Raw genomic sequence first — 20,857 nt, forward strand, 5'->3', positions numbered from 1 at the left:
TATATATTTTGTCATCCTGATTCGGAGAGAGGTGGAGCTGGTAAATGAGCTGAACGAGCTGAGCTTGAAGTGTTCATGCTTGGCTCATTCTTGTGGCAAGCCAAGCTGACTTTGTGCTCATAATAAGCCCGACTTGGAGTTCGAGCTGGCTTGTTTAGAGGAAAAACATTGTTTTAGAGCTGGAAGAACTTGGATTACAAAAAACCATTGTTTCAGAGCTAGAAGTAATAAGATTTTACCACTAAACCTTGTTTTTGCAAACCAAATAGTTCAATCATATGCTTTACATACACTATACAATTTAATATATATCTAAAATATACTTTTTATTACTTGGTGAGCTCATATGAGTTGAGCGGCGCTGAGTACTCATTGTTTATGTTCTCACCAAATAGTTCAATCATATGCTTTACATATACTATACAATTTAATATATATCTAAAATATATTTTTTATTACTTTATGAGCTCATATGAGTTTAGCGGCGTTGATTTCTCATTGTTTATGTTCAGCTTGCGGAGCCTATTTTACAAGTTTGAACAAGCTCTTTACGGGTCGCATGACCTGAGCTGCGAGTGGTTCAGATTGTTTCCCAGCCCTACTGACGAAGCTAACGATGTTTGAACGAAATGAAACATAGCCTTAGTGTAACCCCCAAGTGTCATGTCGATTTAACGTGTGGTGATAGTCATCAGATGATGATGCTTGTTGTTTTTGTCGGATATTTGGCTGGGTTCTATGCAGATGCACATGATCTTTGAATGAAGTATTGCGTGCCCTTTTCTTACAATTTATTTTTGGGGTTTTTTTATTGTAAGCACAAATTTCTATTGGTATTGCACTGGCTCCTTTGCCGTATGATGACCTAAAAATCTTACAGTCTGAATTTGAAAGATTGACTTACATGTTGAGCCTGAAAAATAAGGCCCTACAGCCATCTGCTGCCATATCTAAAGGTTTGTTTCATGTTGGCACAAGTTGAAGCAAACCATGCAGGCTCGACTTTTAGTTTCTATTGTGGGCTTTTTGCATCACTCCATAAAAATCAAGCTTGATGCCCCCCGTCTCCTCTATAATTACCCTTCCCAAACGGAGGTTGGTAGAACCAATGCTGTCTAAATTGAATCGGTCCTTCACCAAGTTCCTACAAACCAGTGAATTGATCTTCCTTTTTATCTTTTGTTTTTATGATAATTCTAATGTTTATTGATTATTTGATTGTTTAGCATATTTTAGAACTAGGTTGCTAGGGAAGAAAACGAAAACGAGAAACATGTTAAGAAACAGAAATGGGATACGAGACATTCTAAAGTTCATGTGAATCGGGTATTTTATTTTATATATATAGTTTTGAGTAATTGTTTCTTCGCAGCTCTCTTGCTATATTCATAACTATCCACTATTGTTCCTATATGATTCAGGACATCCTATTATCATAATGAATGAATAAATGTTCAACCCTATAAGTCATTATAACTTTGACTATCAATTCCCTTTTTTATCCTATTGGATGCATCTTTGCAGCTTCATGGAAAAGCCTTTTATCAGATTTGAACTGATGACTTATGCCTTACCACTGCGTGAGTTAAAATAGCTCATGGAAGGATCTTATCAACGTCCATGAATGATAAATCATATTTTGAACTGCCGAATCAGAAAAATACAATTTGGTACTATCATATACATTCAGCTAACATCACAAGATGGAGATAAGCGGACTCAGACCACTGACATCCGCCACAGGATAAACACTGCCTCTCAAGCCTCCCAACTGATATAACCATGGAGGCCAACACACACACACACACACACACACACATATATATATATATATATATATATGATCCACATGCCTTTTTTAGTAGGAAAAAGTTTTGAATCATGTGAATGCAACCTATAAGTAAGTTTTTCAAGATCTTTAAAAATCTACATCCCACAATGTAACAAAATGTGAAGACCTAAAAGACCTTATTTCATGTCCAAAAAACATGATCCAAAGCATGACTCCTATCAAATAAACCGCATCTATCAAGTCTGATTGAGAATATATAATTTACACATGATTTCTACTAGGTGGTGTTAGTTTGGATCATGGATCCGACCCGATCCACCTCGTGATGTGTGAACGGTGGCATGATTGTAATTAGTTTTTATTACCTGTGTAAAGTTGTGTCATGTATTGTATCACTTATAAATAATAAGTAAAAAGGGAAAACCTATTGCCGCCGACTACTCTTCTCTCTCTTCTCTTTTTTTACCTCATCTCTAACCCTTGCAGGTTGGTATTTCTGATATTTCTGACATGGTATCAGAGCACATGCACAGAAATCGATCATCTGGAAGGCCTATAAGGACCAGCACGTAAAAGGACGTAGGCTCTATTTCTGCTTTTTTCTCTCTCTTTTCCTTAATTAGATTTCTCCAGTTTCTCCTTTTCTTAATCTGATTTCACACATCCCAGTTTCGCGCTCTCTTTTTCTTAATATGATTTCACGCATTCCAGTTTCGCGTATCCTTATTTCTCTTTCAATTCCTTTTCTTTTCAAATATTTTCCTGGTTCACACGTTACACAACATTGCTATTTCTCTGTGCACACAACATTGCTATTTTTTTTTCTGAGTAACGTGTGTGTGGAGATTATTTTTCAGCACACAACATTGTTCTTTTTCCTCAATACACTGTTAAGTACAGTCGGCATTTAATATTTTCTGGTTTGCACGTCACTATTTTTCTGTGCAACGTGTGTGCTGATATCATTTTCAACACACAGTATTGTTGTTTTTCTTCCCCTTAATACACTGTTAAGTACAGTTTGGTCTCTCATTCTCCATATAATCCATGGATTCCAAATTGAACCCTAGTTTTCTTACTCACCTCATGACCCACAAGTTATCCCATGATAACTATTTGCTTTGGAAACGTCAAATTGTGCCTTTTATTCGCAGTCATGGTCTTTATAGGCATCTAGATGGGCGATCACCCGCCCCATCTACACATATCATGCAAGAAATAACAGGTGAAGATGGGAAGGTGAGTCAACTCCGAAGCACCAATCCGGCTTATGACATATGGGTACAACGGGATCAAACATTAGTTGCTTACATAACCTCCACACTTTCTGATCGTGTTTTACAAACTATTTCTGATGACCAATCTGTTTCCGAGTTGTGGAATGGACTACCTCATTCTTTTTCTCAGGTTTCCGAATCTCGGGCTTTGCAACTCAAGTGGAAATTCCAATCTATGCGAAAAGAAAACAAATCCATTACAGAGTTCATGTGGGATGTCAGAGTGATTACAAATCAGTTAGCTGCCATTGGAAGTCCTGTATCAGATAAGGATATGGTACAACAAGTATTAGGTAGTCTTGGACCTGAATATCGCATGTTTTGCATGACACTCCAGGTTGTCTCAGTCCTTCCATGTTTTGATGATCTTCAATCTAAGCTTTTGCAATATGAGGTCAGTTTAAATCAGGAACACGCGTCAGATGATGCTCATCCTGTGATGATGACACATACCCCTATTCAAACAGAAGTTTTATTTACTCCCCCTCGTCCCAATGGAACACCTATGAACAAAGGAGGATTACTGTCTACACCAGGTGGAGGAGGTATTGGTTCAAGCAGTGTACCACGAGGAGGACGTGTTCCTACTTGTTTTCTATGCAACAAGTGGGGACATGTTAAAGCAAACTGCTGGTACAATCCTTAGAACCAGAATAAATCAGGGAGGCCAGATAGTAGGCCAGGGCAGAAGACAACTCATCAGTTTGCCCGTACTCCTCAGGGACAGGTTCTTCCACAGGACGTGCAAAATATCCTTATGACTACTTTCAATCAGATGAACTTGCGCCAAAGTGAGGAAGGTATATGGTATATTGATTCAGGGGCAGCAACACACGTTACTTCTGATGCAGGTAAATTTTCTCACTTGACTCCTTACACTGGAAATGACACTATAGTCATAGGAGATGGATCTCACCACCCATCTCTCACATTGGAAATATCTCCCTTTCTTTGCCTGAATCTCAATTACCCTTGTTAAATGTCTTACTCACACCTGCTATTCAAAAGAATATCCTATCTGTGTCAAAATTAGTTGATGAAACAAATTGTTCCGTTGAATTTACTCCTTTTGTTTATCTTAAGGACCTTCACACCAAGAAGACGCTCGCTAAAGGTGAACGGCGCGGGAACATGTATGTCTTTGAAGAATCTCATGTGCCTTTGAAGACGTCGTCTTCCGTAGCCGTGGCTTCTTCAGCTTCTTCCTTTCCAACATTTTTTAGTCGATCTACAGATCATAGTTCTTCATCTAGAGTCTTGAAACTTAATAAGCCAGACTTATGGCATCTTCGTTTGGGTCATTGTAGTCAAGTTTTTCTTGACAAGTTGTCTGCTAAAGGTTTAATACCCGCAGTCAGTTTAGAGACAAAATGTCCAAGTTGTCAGTTATGCAAAAGTCATGTACTTCCTTTTCATAGTATCAATAAAAGAGCAACAAAGCCTTTCGAGATTATATGCTCAGATGTTTGGGGTCCTACACTCACTGCCTCTCTTTCTGGATCTCGATACTATGTACTCTTTCTTGACTCCTACACTCGTTTTAGTTGGATTTACTTCATGAAAAACAAACATAAGGTTTTCAAGTTGTTCAAACAGTTTCATGCACTAGTCCAAAACCAATTCAATACCAATGTTGTATATTTCCAGTGTGATGGGGGGGGGGGGAGAATACATATCCCATGATTTTAGTGAATATTTGAAGGAGCATGACATTACACGTAACATTTCTTGCCCTCATACCCCTCAACAAAATGGAGTTGCTGAGAGAAAGCACATGCATATTGTTGAAACAGCCTTGAGCATGATGCATACTGTGGGCATTCCTTTTTCCCTTTGGACCGAGGCTTTCCATACAGCTGTTTACGTTATCAACAGGTTGCCCATGACCATCCTTGAAGATAATTCTCCGTATTTTGTTCTTTATAATTGTCATCCATCATATGAAGAACTACATCCTTTTGGTTGTGTATGTTATGTTCATATTGATCATTCATTAAGAAATAAGTTTCAAAACAGAGCTGTACCGTGCAAGTTTCTTGGATATGCAGATGACTATAAGGGATACATGTGTTATGATCCTCATACAGGCAAAATTCGGGTATCTAGAAATGTTGTTTTTGATGATGAAAATTTTGACACTCTGGGTTCATCTTCCACAGATACACAGGACAATTATGATCCTTGGCTCAATGACTCACTTTTATATGACTCGTTGCCTTATGAGGATTCATCTTCATTGACAGACAATGAACCCTATACTTTCGATGTGGAACCACTTATGTTAGACATTCCTCCTACAACAACATCCTCACATTTTTCTGGTCTTGTTTATTCTCGTAGAACTCACCCAGTCAATGATGAGACTCCTCTACGACGTTCCACTCGGGTTTGACATCCTATAGATCGCTCGGTAAGTTATAACAATTTCTCTTTGGATTTTCAAACATTTCTAACCAGAGTTTCCAAAGAAACAGAACCTTTCTCTTTTCATGAGGCTGTCCATTCCCATGCCTGGGTAGAGGCGATGAATGAGGAAATGGAAGCATTGCATGAATGCAATACATGAGAAATTGTGCCAAGGCCAGATAACAAGAATGTTGTAGGATCCAAATGGGTGTACAAGATCAAGCACAAACCGGATGGCAGTGTTGAGCGCTATAAGGCTCGTCTGGTTGCACGAGGCTTCACACAACAATATGGGCAGGACTACGATAAAACATTCAGCCCAGTAGTAAAACTGGGCACAGTCAGGATTGTCATTGCATTGGCGTTACAACATGGATGGTCACTCAGTCATCTTGATGTTAAAAATGCTTTTCTGCATGGTGAACTAAAGGAAGAAGTTTACATGGAGCAGCCACCTGGATATAGCATGCATGATTCATCAAATTGGGTATGTAAACTTTGACACTCTCTTTATGGATTGAAACAAGCTTCTCGATCTTGGTTTGAAAGTTTTTCCACAGAGATCCAACATCATGGGTTCAATAAAAGTGTTCTAGACCATTCATTGTTCATCTTCAAAAGTGGTTCAACTATTGTTTGGGTGCTTATATATGTTGATGATAACATTATTACCGGGAGTGATGATGATCACATATCTTGGGTCTATGCTGATGGCTAAATTCAAGATGAAAGACTTGGGTCCCTTGCGATATTTTTTGGGTGTGGAAGTTGATAGTCGACATGAGACTATTACATTGAGCCAACATAAGTACACTATTGATATTTTACTCGCTACAGGGATGGAGAATTGTAAACCAATTAGCACACCTTGCCTTCTAAATCATAAGTTAAGTGCTAAAGAAGGCACTACTTATCATGATCCTACTTTGTATCGTCGAGTTGTAGGGATGTTACAATACTTAACATTCACTAGGCCTGACATAGCATACTCTATCAATCAGGCCTCTCAGTTTATGCATGCTCCTACAAATGCACATATGGAAGCAGTAAAAAGAATCCTTCAATATTTAAAGGGTACGATTGGAGATGGTTTGATGTATAACAAAGACACAACTTATACGTCAGGACATCGACTATTCACCTACACAGACGCGGACTGAGCTGGTGATCCTGATGAGCGCAGATCAGTTTCAGGGTATTGCATCCTTATCGGCAATAATGTTGTAACATGGAGTATCAAGAAGCAAAAGGCAGTGGCGCAATCTAGTACTGAAGCCGAGTATCGTGCAATGGCAGCAGGAACAACCGATGTTACGTGGGTGAGACACCTACTGCAAGAATTACAAGAACCGATCTCGTCCTCTATGCTTCTTTGTGATAATCAGAGTGCTATTAATATTGCCTTCAATCCCATTCTTCATTGTCGCACGAAGCATATCGAAATCGATCAACACTTTGTTAGACAAAAGGTGGAAGAAAAAGAAATTGAACCTGCATATGTTAGGTCAGATATGCAAGTTGCTGACAATTTTACCAAGGGATTATCCACTCATCAGTTTTGGGCACTCAAAGACAAGTTGAGCATGATCAAAGACCATACTCAACTTGAGGGAGGTTGTTAGTTTGGATCATGGATCCGACCCGATCCACCTCGTGATGTGTGAGCGGTGGCATGATTGTAATTAGTTTTTATTACCTGTGTAAAGTTATGTCCTGTATTGTATCACTTATAAATAATAAGTAAAAAGGGAAAACCCTATTGCCGCCGACTACTCTTCTCTCTCTTCTCTTTCTTTACCTCATCTCTAACCCTTGCAGGTTGGTATTTCTGACAGGTGGGAGTAGGTGAATTATATATATATATATATATATATATATATATATATATATATATATATATATATATATATATATATATATTGTGTGTGTGTGTGTGTAGAGCGAAGGTGCAAATGTTGACTATATGGATGAAAATATTATGAGTTTACACAAACTTTACTTTTTTGTTAATATTATAATAAATAGTAAGAATTAATAAATTTTTTTATATAAAATATATGATTACAATTAGAATAAGTAATTAAAATTTTGAATAACACATATATCTCAACCTTTCATTTAAGAAATTCTTATCTAAAAAACTTGCAAAAAATGTACATTTCCCAAATATGGGAAATGGGTTTCCCATATAAAATAAGTTTCCAATGTGATGCAAAACGGGTTTCCCATTTTTTTAGAAGTTTCTCATAAGTTTTGGAAAGGCATGGTTTTCGGTTTCGAAACAAAAGAATTTTCCACATGTAAGTAAAGTTTCTAGTAATCCTGGATTGGACTCTATAAGTCATCATTTACTTCATTTTTGTATTTTCATATTTTTTTTTTATTTTTCAAGATTGTTTTGAACCTTTTTCAAAAAACATAAAATTTGAAAAGGTTGATTCTATTATGAATCGGCCGGTTCTATGATTTTTTTTTTAAACTATTCAGTTCAGATACCGATTCTGACAAGGAATTATAGAACATTCCAAGTCAAGGTGAAAAATAGTGACTCAAGTCGGACTTCTGACCTGAATCTGACATTTTTCTCGGATTCAGGCTAGAATTTGGGTATGTTTGATGGCTTGTATGGAGTTCAGATTTACCTGGCAGATCCAGAACCACGTTATATAAAACAGATTGAGATAGGATTTGAGTTCAAATCTAAATCAGATCGGACCTGTGTTCTGTTTTTCACATGTAAAGTTAGTTTTCAATCCATTTTTGCTGTATCCTGCATCACCTCATAAGCATGCATACACGCATATGCACACAAACTTGGCTCAAATGTGGATCCAAATGCAGATCCACTATTTCCAATGTAGGATACAGATTCAGATGATCGTGATCAGCCCACACTGGTCCATTTTCTCGGCAACTCAGGCTATTTTTGAGAGCCTTAAATCAGAGACTGTGTTGTGATTTCGGCCTTTACTCTCGTAGTCTCATGCTGTTGGGATCAGTGGCATTGCTGAAAGCTGATGTCTTTGACAACTCCGTCTCTCAACATCACACATTCGCAAAACAATATTTTGGCAACACTGAAACCGTGTTTCCTTCCCATTGCAAACATAGCATTAAAAGCATGGTCGCAAAGGTAATGTGATTTTCAACCGTGATGCTTTTGCATATGTACAAACAGTGAAAATCTTGAAATTAAGGTGAGTTGTTCAAATCTTGTTCATGTTCCAATATATTTCTATTTTATTGAATCACAATATCATCATATTTCTATACATGCTGTGAAACCGTGAAAATCTTGAAATTAAGGTGAGTTGTTCAAATCTTGTTCATTTTCCAATATATTTCTATTTTATTGAATCACAATATCATCATATTCCTATACATACCGTGATTTTTGTGATACTTTCCCGTTGAAACAAAAATCAAAATTTTCACGCACTAAGAAAATCCGAATTAACAAGATTTGAAACCTTCCCCTCGTGCCTGAATCCAACTGCATTTCCATCATCGTTTCTCTTCCCCACCACCACTGCCACCCTCTTCCCCTTTCCACCTCTACACAAAGAAAAATATGCGAGCCAAATCCTCTGCACCCTTAGCCTCGTCACCCCCCTCTCAGAACACCCCCTTTCACCATCAGCACCAAAGCCACAACCTCAAACTTCTGGTCTGACAATGAAACCCTTCTTAAAGTCTGAAGCACCACCCAAACAGAAAAAAAATAAAAGATGACCGTACTAAACGACAAATTTCATGCGTTTTTCAAAAAACCCCCACAATTTGCCTAAATTCGCCCAATGACCAATTTTGCAGTTTTTTTTTAATCTTTTTAGGACTTTTTTACCCTTATCACTTACAAAATTCCCTGATTTTCATGCATTAAGTCACAACATTCTCTCAATTTCGCTAAATCTCACTAGAAACAAAATTTGCATGATATTTTTGTAGAAATCACGATACTTGCAAAAATTTATTGCGAATTTTGTCAAGAGTTTCATGTTGGTGGTTGTGAAAGTCTGCCCGTAAATGCAGAATTTACAAACTTTCACATGTGAAGTTCTGTTTTAATGTACGGGTTTATGTATTTTAAAATTAATGTGAATTTACATGCAAATTTTGTCAAGAATTTCACGTTGGTTGTTGCGAACGCCTACTTTCGATGCAGAATTCATAAAAAGTTTATAGAATTTATGAACTTTCACATGATGACAACTTTAAATGATGCGAGATTCTGTTTTAGTGTGTGAATTTACCTGTATATATATGCGATTAGAGCGAGAATTTCGTTAAGAGTTTCAATTTGGTGTTTGCAAAAGTTTGTCTTTTAATGCAAAATTCACAAAAAAGTTTGCAGGATTTACAAACTTTCTTATATTATCGACTTTAAGTAATGTGAGATTTTATTTTAGCGTGTAAATTTACCTATATATATATATATATAGGTGCTTATGTTCATTTTATTCTTTTTTTTTTTCATTATATGTGGAAAGAGCAGTAACCCTTTTTCTGGTATCCTTACAGCGATTCCTGTGAAAGTTTTTTCGCTCTATTTCAACATTCATTGACTTTCCAATTAGTTTTTTTGTTATATTTTGGTGATAAGCATTATTTCTGAACTTTTTTCTTTATATGTAAATGTGAACATTTAATAAATATGGTTGGAGTTGATAATGCACGAGCATTGAATACAGGTATAGGGATTTTACAGTGGCATTGATCAACCTATTTGAAGATCTATATTAATCTGTAAAAACAATTATAAAGAATTTATAGCATTTATGTCTCATAAAATCGGATATACGAAAGTATCAATGATCCTCCGGTATAAGTGTTGTCTAAAATTAGATGACCAACATATATGAATACATGCCTTGGACGATGATGATGTATAATCAATGTTATATATAACAGATATGTACTTAGTTGCTAGTAAAGCTAGTAAAGGTAATCAAGAATTCATTGTTTGTGAAGTTAAAGAAGAAATTGTTGATTGTAAAGTTACACAAGAAGAATTCAGAAGTGATGTACAAGAAGCAGTCATAAGCGATGTGCAAGAAGCAATTAAAGAATGAAATAATGAGAATCTTGTGGATAATGTGTATTTATCTCATACACAATTATGTATTGAGCTCAGTCATTAGGAAAATATCTTATTGTCTCAAATAGTTAATGATGAGAGAATCACTGCAGAGGATGTATGAAACCACATGGGCAAACTAGTGCTAGTGATCTTCATCACAATATGTTAGATGACACTCAACTTTTCAATATAGATAATAAATGTAGGTAAAAGTTATTGGACTTTCTAATTTATGCTTGAGCTAGAGGTATTATTTTTATTGTTAATCTTGAAAGTTGAAAATGCAGGAGTGTTGCATGCATGAAAGCAAATACAATAAATTTTGATTTAGTTTGTGCAACTAATCAATACATGTGGGGTAGTAGCGATGATGACCAAGATGAAGAATCAGATGATAGCGATGATATGACTATACCATGTCGGCTGAGCAGGAATAAAAACAATAGGAGAAGACTAAAACAATGATAGTATGAGACACATAATGGTAGGTGAGAACGATGCAGAAATGACATTTGAGAAGTCAAATCCTTGATTCTCATTCAATGGTTTCTCATTCAATGAAGAATAATTAAAAATCATCAAAGCAGAGGCATTTGAGTTGTATGACGAGTTGCACAACAAAAACTCAACGATTATAAACAATTTTAATGGCTAACAACAAACTCAAACGGTGGAGAAATTGCTTGCAGTAAAAGGTTTAATGATCTTGAGCACAATTATAATTTTTTGAGAGATCATGTGATCAAGAATAACTATAATGCAAAATTTGTGAAGAGCTGCAGTAGAGAGTCATTGTCGTATGCATGAAAAAGAACTCACAAATTGTGATTGATTGCTCCTAGAAGATCCACTGCACAAAGATACGCAAAGTACTGTTCTTTCTAATGAAAATGTATGAAAGGGAGCACACATGTGGTAGAGCAGTGAATAACCCCGTAGTGAAAAATGTGGCTTTGAAGTGGATTTCACGTATTATTTATGGATGCTTGCATGATAACCCAAAGATGACTAAGAAAAATCATGAATGATAAAAATCGCAAGGAAGGTGTTGAGGTTAACTAAAAATAAGCATAACATTAATGATAATTTATTAGGGAAGCAATTATATGGTTCATTCGAAGAGTCCTTTAGAATGCTTCTTTCCTATTGTGATTATTTGATAATGGTTAACTAGGCCTTAGACCGATCAGAAAGATCGTTCAGTACCTATTCTTATTTATTCATCCATGCATCAATGAGTTTTTTAAAGGATACCCTGTAATACCCCATAATTTTTTCAGAGATTTTGTCTGGATATAAATATCTAAGGTAACAAATATTTTTGACAACCTATTTTATGATTTTTGAATGCACAATTGCGACCACATCAAAATTTTGAAAAAAATGAAAGTGATTTCGTCAAAAAATGAAGCTTGTACACTCGCAAAACATGTTCGACAACCCCAAGGGAAAAATCATAATTTTGAAAATCTATTTTATAAGTTTCAAAAATATTTTTGCATTCGTATCAAAATTCTAAAAAAGACGATCTTTATTTCATCGAAAACGGAGTTAGTATGCTCTTAAAACTCACCCAGCAAGTTCGAGGATAAAATGGTCATTTTATAGATATCACAAGGGTAACTATGGCCAGAAGGTTACACCGGTCCATCCCATGGGTGACCAAGCCCAGTCAACCATATATATATATATATATATATATATATATATATATATATATATATATATATATATATATATATATATACATTAGTTGGATCTAGTTGGCAAAACTGGATTCCCAACAAAATCTAGTTAGCTTTACCCCAACCAAATTTAATCTGGTTGAACACACTTTTAGGTTTGGATCTGGATCTTATCCAAAATCTAGATCCAATGCCCATTAGACATCCCTATAGTGGCGCCCACAATTTTTACTCCCACTGTGTTTCACTCTTCACACGTGTTGAAAAATTTCAACACGTGAAGAGTTAAGCCTTAACGTGGCAACACCAATGGCCACTCTCTTGCCTATTTAAACAAGAGGGAGGATCCACTCATTTCTCATCTCCCATTCTCCCTACTTCACGCTTCTTTTCCCCTACTCTTTCACTCCCTCTCAACCCACCTATTTCTTCTTCTTGTGGTGGCTGCACCACCTGCAACTACCACCACCAGCCCTTTTTGTTGGTGACAGCATTACCTAACCTACAACTACCTAACCCCAGCCCACTGAACCAGGCTGAGCTAGGTTCAGTTGGCTTGACTGCCATCAATCTCCTGCACTCAGCTCCAGCCCACCTGCTGCCTCCTTGATCACCTCTGACTCACCTCAACGCAGACCCCACTCCAGCCATGTAACCTTGCCATAGAGCTAAGCTCGGTTCCTTGCCAACCCACCTAACCCAGTGTTGTTTAGGTGTGCCCATACCGACCCCACTTGGCTCTACTACACCGAATCCCCTAGCTAGGTCTCCACCTGGTTCGGATTCTGCACCACCCTGTACCCAGTCCAGACCAAGCTTACCGAGCCCAGCTCAATCCCAACTCAATATGAACACCTCCTCCACTGACCCGATTTTGTCCATCTTTTGGTGTGAACAAGCCAAACCCCGTTCAGTTTGACCAAGCCACTAACTCGGGTTCCTCACGCTATCCGATTCGATCGCTGTTATCGCCATCACATGTCAGAAATTTATTGGAGGAAAATTTCCCAAGGATTTTTGGGAATTTTCTATTTCTTATCATCAAGGCACTTCCAAAGTAAGTTCTATTGTCAAATGTGTGTTATAAATTCTGAATAGTTAAATATATCTTTGATACGTATATGCTCGCTTATGATTGGATCATATATATATATATATATATATATATATATATATATATATATATATATATATCCATGTTATGCGAATAAAATAATAGTTGTTGCTTATACCTTTCTGAATAAAACAATAGTTTTTGCATGCAACCTCAATTGATTATATTTTGTTTTTTTGGAGTGAGGCATCTCAGTGGTATCCTGTAACACTTGTGAATTTTGTTTTAACTTTTCAGTTCAGGCAAAATTCAAGAGTTTAAATTGAACTAAGACCCTAGTTAGGTTAGTTATGAGCCATAGATCTCGTAGGATATTAGATTTGGTGATTTTTGTTATAAGGTTCAAAATTTGCTTGTTTAAAATTGATTAGATTGTATTTTGGATTCAACCCAATTAGCTTGGATATAATTCATGACATTTGGATATAATTAGGGATGGATTGAGTTGAATATAACTTAAGTTATTTGGATATTATCTCATTGGATTGAACCGATAGGGTCATATGCTCTGAATAACGTCATTATTGTTCTGACAGAAATTTTGGTTGATATGTGACTCACCTATTAAATCAGAGTTGACTTCGACGCTTCTCATTTTGATGGCAATGAAATCGACTATCTACAAGTCCAAATTAGTGCGATTTGAGCATTTTATCATCGACCAAAGTTCATAGCTAATTTTTGGCACCAACTAAATTTTCTTTTTAATCTGTGTGTATGATTAAATATAAGACCACCACGACGATCTACATTTTGAGGGTTATCAAAATGACTATTTAAACATCAAATTCTATTGACTCTTTGGGTCTATAAGTCTTCCGAAAGTTTACCATGTCACTGAAGCTCAAGCTAGGGTAAGAAGACCGTACCTTTCATCTCTAGATTAGTTAATCTCGAAATTTAATAAGTCAGAACCCATAATTTATTTACTTATTTTATTAATAAATAAAATTAATATATATTAACCTTTTATAATAGACATGAGACTCTTGCCTAAGCCCATCTATAAATAGAGGTCTTTTTGAGAAGAGATAACAATGTTAGTTCTCTCTCCCAATTGAAGTGTATCGATTTCGCTCTTCTTCCTCACATCTACTTTTTCCTCCAAGCCATTAGGGGAGACCAGACCTCCATTAGAGACTTACAACCACCTTGGTGAAGGTCTAATCTAGCCCTGAAATAAGGTGCAAATTGAGAAAAATGTGACGGTATGGTTGCGAAAAATACGTTTTCGGCAAAGAATCTCTACTTTCATGATGTTCGATTTTGGGATGCATTAGCATACCCTCTTTTTTATCTAGGGCTTGAATCTACATGTAATCTATGCCTAGAACATCTATGACTATTAGATTTACATGAAAAAAAATTTCAAAAACCCAAAACGATAGTTTGGAAGATCGATTTTGAAAAAATGATTTGGAAAAGATTATTCAAAACCCTCAAAAGCAAAAATTGAGTGAGTAGATAGATCTATATTTTATTAGATTATTCAACATGTATAATAAATAAAGATGCATGTTTTTTAAGTGTTTTTCTATAGATCTTGATATTGCAAATATGTCGTTTGCATAGATTTTGATTAAAAATATACAAAAATCATTTTAAAGAAGGTTTTTGTCAAAAACTTTTTAGGGTTTTCATGTTTTATGATAAAGAAAGTTAATTTGATCATATATGGTAGATTAGGACATGTATAACATGATTACATAGCATGTTATTGTATAAATAATTCATGTTTCCATGTTTTTATGTTATGAATCTTGCATAGACGAAATTGTATTTAAGATATTCCATGAAGGTTTTATAATTCTTAGATTATGAATGTTAATGTTTTAATAAGATTAACATAAATATGATCAAAGATGTATTGTATGATGTTGTAAATGTATTTAGAGCATCCAAAAATCATGATTGTATGAATTTTACCATGATTCTTGTTCTTGCTTAATAAATCTTACATGTGTTTGAATCTTGGTTATTTTGTCATCGTTTTTTGTTTTGACCAGTTTTAGAAAAAAATCAATATCTCTAATGAAAACAAAGTCAATAAATAAAAATAAAAATACTCAAGTGTTCTATATATCCAAGGCTTAAATTTAGAATCTTGTTTCATTCTGTGGGGCCGAAACGTCCATTGCAATAGAGCATAGGTTTTCTGCCCTATTACGACCAAAGATTTTAAAAACTCTAAAACACTAATAAAAAATAATCAAAATAAATTGTGGGTGAAAGGTAACATATATAACAAGATTATGTAAAAAAGATTTTGTTAAAAGATGTCTTTGTAAATCTTAAAAAAAATCTCAAATTGGATTAAATTTCTGCAGTTAACATGATTTGTCTGATATTTTTTCTAAATATGGTCTAGTCTCAGATTTTTTTTATTTTATTGCAACGAATTTGACAATTTTGTTTCTTGGACTGTGTTTCTAAGATGATGGGTCAATCCCAGTAAAATTATGAGAGTTAAATTCGGTTCATGTGATTTTTGATGGGTTTTTCAAAATCGGGTTAACAAGGATCCGAACTGCACAATATAGCATGTGTTGACGTCAGGTTATATTTTACTTTGTGTAGCATGTTTGTTGATGCTTAAATAAAATATTAGTTTGATATGCATGTTAACTGAATGCATTTCATTATTGATTGAATCGGGCATGCATAAATATGAATGATTAGCCTACATTGACTATGTAAATATATAATGATTGCATTATTATATTGATTTTGTGGTAGAGACTAATCAAAAGCATACATAAAATGCCATGAATATTATTGCATATGAACCCTGAATGTGGTTGCATATTTGTATTGGCACAATTAACAAGAGAATTAATTAAAAAATCAAAATAAAATTAATTCTCTTGGAGCTTATTGAGAGAGTAAGCATGGTACTAACGATTCTGTGGGATATTTGGCTTAGCAAAAAAGGTTGTTTTTGTCCCCCATCCATAGGACCAGTAATTGGAGGAACTACCGTGATTTATTCGTGGTGTGGTAGGTAAGACTCATGAAAAAAAATTGATATATCAGGATTGCAAGAGTTGAAAACTTTCTCTATAAAATTATATTCCCTTGCCAGAGTATGTACAGTTGGGGCATCACGCATGTTAATAAGCTACAATTGTTTGAAAATACAAACCTGAGTTGTACCTTCATCTGAGAGAGTCTGTGTTGTACCCATAGACAAATATTGACAAGTGAAACAAGATTTTGAATTGCATATAGATAGAACATAACACATCATTTAAGCAAGAAAACAATAAGTGAAGATAAAAAGTTATTTATACATGGACTCACACCATTGAAATGGTAAGTTCATGTATCTTGTATATGTTCATGCATTTTGTAAATGTTCATGAATGTGCATAATTTATTGTATTGATGCAAATCTTGCTATAAATGAATGTACATTAAATTGACTTGCTAGTATGATTTTATATTTATTGTCTGCTAATATATGTATTACATGATTGATATATGAGGGTATGAATGTATTATGATATCATGCATTTATTGCAAGTATGTTATTTTTTACCAGACTTTCATGAGTTTGACCTATTTTATGGGGTTTCAGATATATTATGATATGCAACTACGAAGCGGATGCGAAATGCTTAAGCGGCATCGAGAGCAAGTCTTTTCCGGATGAAAAAATAATTATTGTTATTAAAATACTCTGATATGTATTTTAAATTAGATTGAATTAAATCTTAATATTCATAATTTAATTTAGTTATGATGATTGATTATACTTTAACCAGCCCAGAATGTTTAACAAAAAAAAAGTGTTGTTTTTAAAAAAAAAAGTTTTCTCTAAAATTTTAGGGTGTTGCATCTCTACTCACTCGTAGGTCTACGGAGGTTGAAGCTATCCACGTGTCCTAGGTGATAAATCCCCAACTACTACAGTAGTCCAAGATGCATCCTAGTTTTTGTTTTACCTTAGCGGTGATTCTCTCAGTCACAGACCAACCAGTTTGGGTCAGCTACAGTCAGGTACCCAGGTTTAAAACATATGAGAATAATACACCCGGGAATGCCTTGGCTGTCTGTGATGGTCTTCCCCCACGTACCAGGGTTAATTATTGAAACAAAGACCTTTTAAATCATGATCTAAAATAAAAATATACCTTAATTATGCAAATAGTTTTGTTTTGTATTCTATCTTACTTTTCAATGAAAATGCTCTATCTGAATTGATTGCATATGTTTAATATTCTGAATTACCAAAATTTGTATAAACTTACCAAACCGTTAGAAGTGTGACCCTTTAATGGGTTTTGTTCAGGTACAGGACATTGAATGCAACCGAGCAGGAGCAATGTTGAGGACTAGCACTCTCGTGAGGATCTACGGCCCAGCTTGGGACTTTTTGGTTCATAATATTTTGTGTTCCCAAGTTTTGAACCTTTTGTACTTTTTGTCAAAAATGATATAAAAAATATTTTAGTTTTTCACTCTGATAGTAGCTTTGTATTATTTCACCCCTATGGCTCACTCGAAATTATCAAATCTAGATTCTATTAAATTGTTTCCTGTTGTCAATATTTAAAAAAAATAAAAAAAATCGATAAAAATTTGGGTTTTAAATTTTGGGGTGTCACAGGGCTAGTATCAGAGCCCTGGTCCGAAAAGACTGATCCAAGATCTGTCATGTTGCCAGCATTGCTCTATAAGTTTTTGCTTAAATTTTTATGCATATAAAATAATAGTAGGTTGTCTACTACTAATATTTTCTTTGAATAGATATCTTACAATGACATGATTGAGGCTATCAACGCCTTGACTGGGGCAATCAATCAACAACGAACAAAAGCATATCAAATGAGACAACAAATTTAAGAATTGGTTCATATGAATACTAACCCACGAATGGGTGAATGTCATAAGTGCCACTAAGTGCACATAGTGAAACTTTGTCCTATGGACTATGAGTTCTATGGGTAATTGGGGTATATCATCAATGAATGGCAAATCAAGCATTGTCATGACAGAAGACAACAAGCATGTCACATCCTCTCTAATAAGGCCTCTTACACTAATGGTCCACCCCTTGCAAATAAAGACCTCTTTGCCGAGGCATTACCTGATAATGACTCCCAACAACCACCTCTCGAGTTGATAGAAACTTCTTCAAACTCCTCTGATGATTTGGCACCTCCATCACCTGTCTATACTCCGGCTTCACCGGCTTATAATCCGAAGTTACCTGCTCCTTCTGACTATCCTCCATATTCGCCATTACTGGTATCCCTTGAATATCATCCAGTTGTATCTTCATCTGATTCTCCATAAATTTTCCAAAATACACAACGACAATTCCTAGATATCCTCCATCTTCGATCCCAAGATGCACGAGAAATGCAAAGAAGTATATGATATAATTCAGGGGGATACCTTAGGAAGAAATAGGAAGGGTTGTTTTGGATTCAGCCCGTTGAACTCTAAATAGTTAGATGACCTTTTTTGTACTGTTAACCAGTCTTTCTAATAATTTTGTAACTGTTGTGGATATTATGAATGTTATTTTGTTATTGCCTCGCAAATATCTATTGTTTATTCTTGGGTCATTTTAATGCGAAGGATGATTCACTACACAAGAAGAAATCAAGATCTGCCTAATGAGCGAGACAATCTAAAAGGGTTCCTCATGGAGACCCTTAATAATTTGGCTACCACAATCATAGGCTAGATGCAGCAGGCTCCAGAGGCATGCCATAACCTTGGAATAGTGACTTATGAAAACATTTCGGAAGTTGGGTCCCCCAACCTTTTCTAGAAAGACTGATCCCGAGGCCACCAAAGCATGGATATGAGTAATTGAGAAGGCTTTTCGAGTACTGGTCGTCCCCGAAGATAGGAAGGTAAATTTCAGGGCCCATCATTTACGAGATGATGTGGACATTGGTGGTCAATCACCTTAGAAATTAAGTTCAACAACGAGCCAATACTACGAGATTAATTCATTGCGGTCTTCTATGCCACATATTTTCCTAAGCACGAGAAGAGCTGCAAGATGTGGGAGTTCCTCGAGCTACAAGGGGACTAAGTTTGACAGAGTATATTACGAAGTTTCGAAACTTGAAAAAATATTGTACCCAGGTATTCACCATTGAGGAAGACAATGCAATAAGGTTTGCCCGAGGTTTAAAACCGGCCCTCCAAATTAAAGTTCTCACTCGTGGGCCAGAAACAACAATCTCGTCGATCTAAACCCCCATTTGGGGGCTAGAAGAGCTGGTCACGATACTTTAGGATGACTGGGAAGAGTTACAAAAACAATAGTCTCGTCGATCTAAATCCTTATTCGAGGGCCAGAAGAGCTGGCCCAAGAAGAAATTTGAGGATAAGAAGTCTGGCCCTCCTGCCAAGAGGCAGAGGCAGCAAAACTGACCTTTGCCGCAAGAACTATAACAACAATAGTCGATCGAGCTTTGTCGCACTTGTAATCATAGCCATCTTGGTAGACCTTTTTATCGAGAGACTAGTGGTTGCTTATATTGTGGCAGCCACTATATCAAGGATTACAACAAAAAGATGGCGGACAGTCAAAGAAAGGGTGCTGGAAGATCCAAGCCCCAACAACAACTTCAACCGCAACAACATCCATAAAAGCAAGCAGCAACTATCCGCATTTATATTGTCACAACTGAATAACTCACCAAAGGCAACCTGGTGCAAAGTACCATCCTAGTCACTAACCGAGCAATATTGGCTTTATTTTATTATGGTGCTATACATTCATTTATTTCTATAGAATTCTATAAAATGTTGTGTACCCACTAAATCTCTTAGTCATGATTTAGAAGTATACACCCCTTTGGAAGATAGAAAAATATGCATAAATTATGTACCCAACATTGACATAGTATTAGATGAGTAGTGTTTGCCCGCCAACATAATTCTACTCAGTATGACTGAGTATAATGTCATATTGGGTATGAATTAGCTTTATAAGTATCACGCTAAGGTATTATGTCATGAAGAAAATGTAGTATTGTCTCAACCTGAACTTTTCAGGGTAGAGTTCCGATTATCTAGACCTACCTTGAAGATGTGTGTAATATCATCGATAAAGGCCTAGAGATATTTAAAGAAAGGTTACGCATCATTTTTTATCAGCATTGCTTTGACAGACCCAACGGCGGTTTCACTTGAAAGTTTAGACGTGGTTCAGGAGTTTCCAAATATTTTTTTTCAGAAAAGTTGTTTGGACTCCCTCCACACTACTAGGTTGAGTTTAGTATCGAGCTATTGCCTGAAACCGCTCCAATATCCAAAGCACTCTATAGGATGGCGCCCATAGAACTGAAGCAATTGAAAAAGAAGTTGCAAGAACTTATGAAGTTAGGTTTCATCAAGCCTAGTGTATCACCCTAGGGAGCACCTATGCTATTTTTAAAGAAGAAAGATGAATCATTACAATGATGCATTGATTATAGGCTGCTCAACGAGGCCACAATTAAGAACAAGTATTCAATCAACTGCAGAAAGCCAGTG

Source organism: Nuphar pumila, chromosome 3, assembly GCF_984573655.1.
Source record: "Nuphar pumila chromosome 3, dmNupPumi1.hap1.1, whole genome shotgun sequence".
Taxonomy (NCBI): Eukaryota; Viridiplantae; Streptophyta; class Magnoliopsida; order Nymphaeales; family Nymphaeaceae; genus Nuphar; species Nuphar pumila.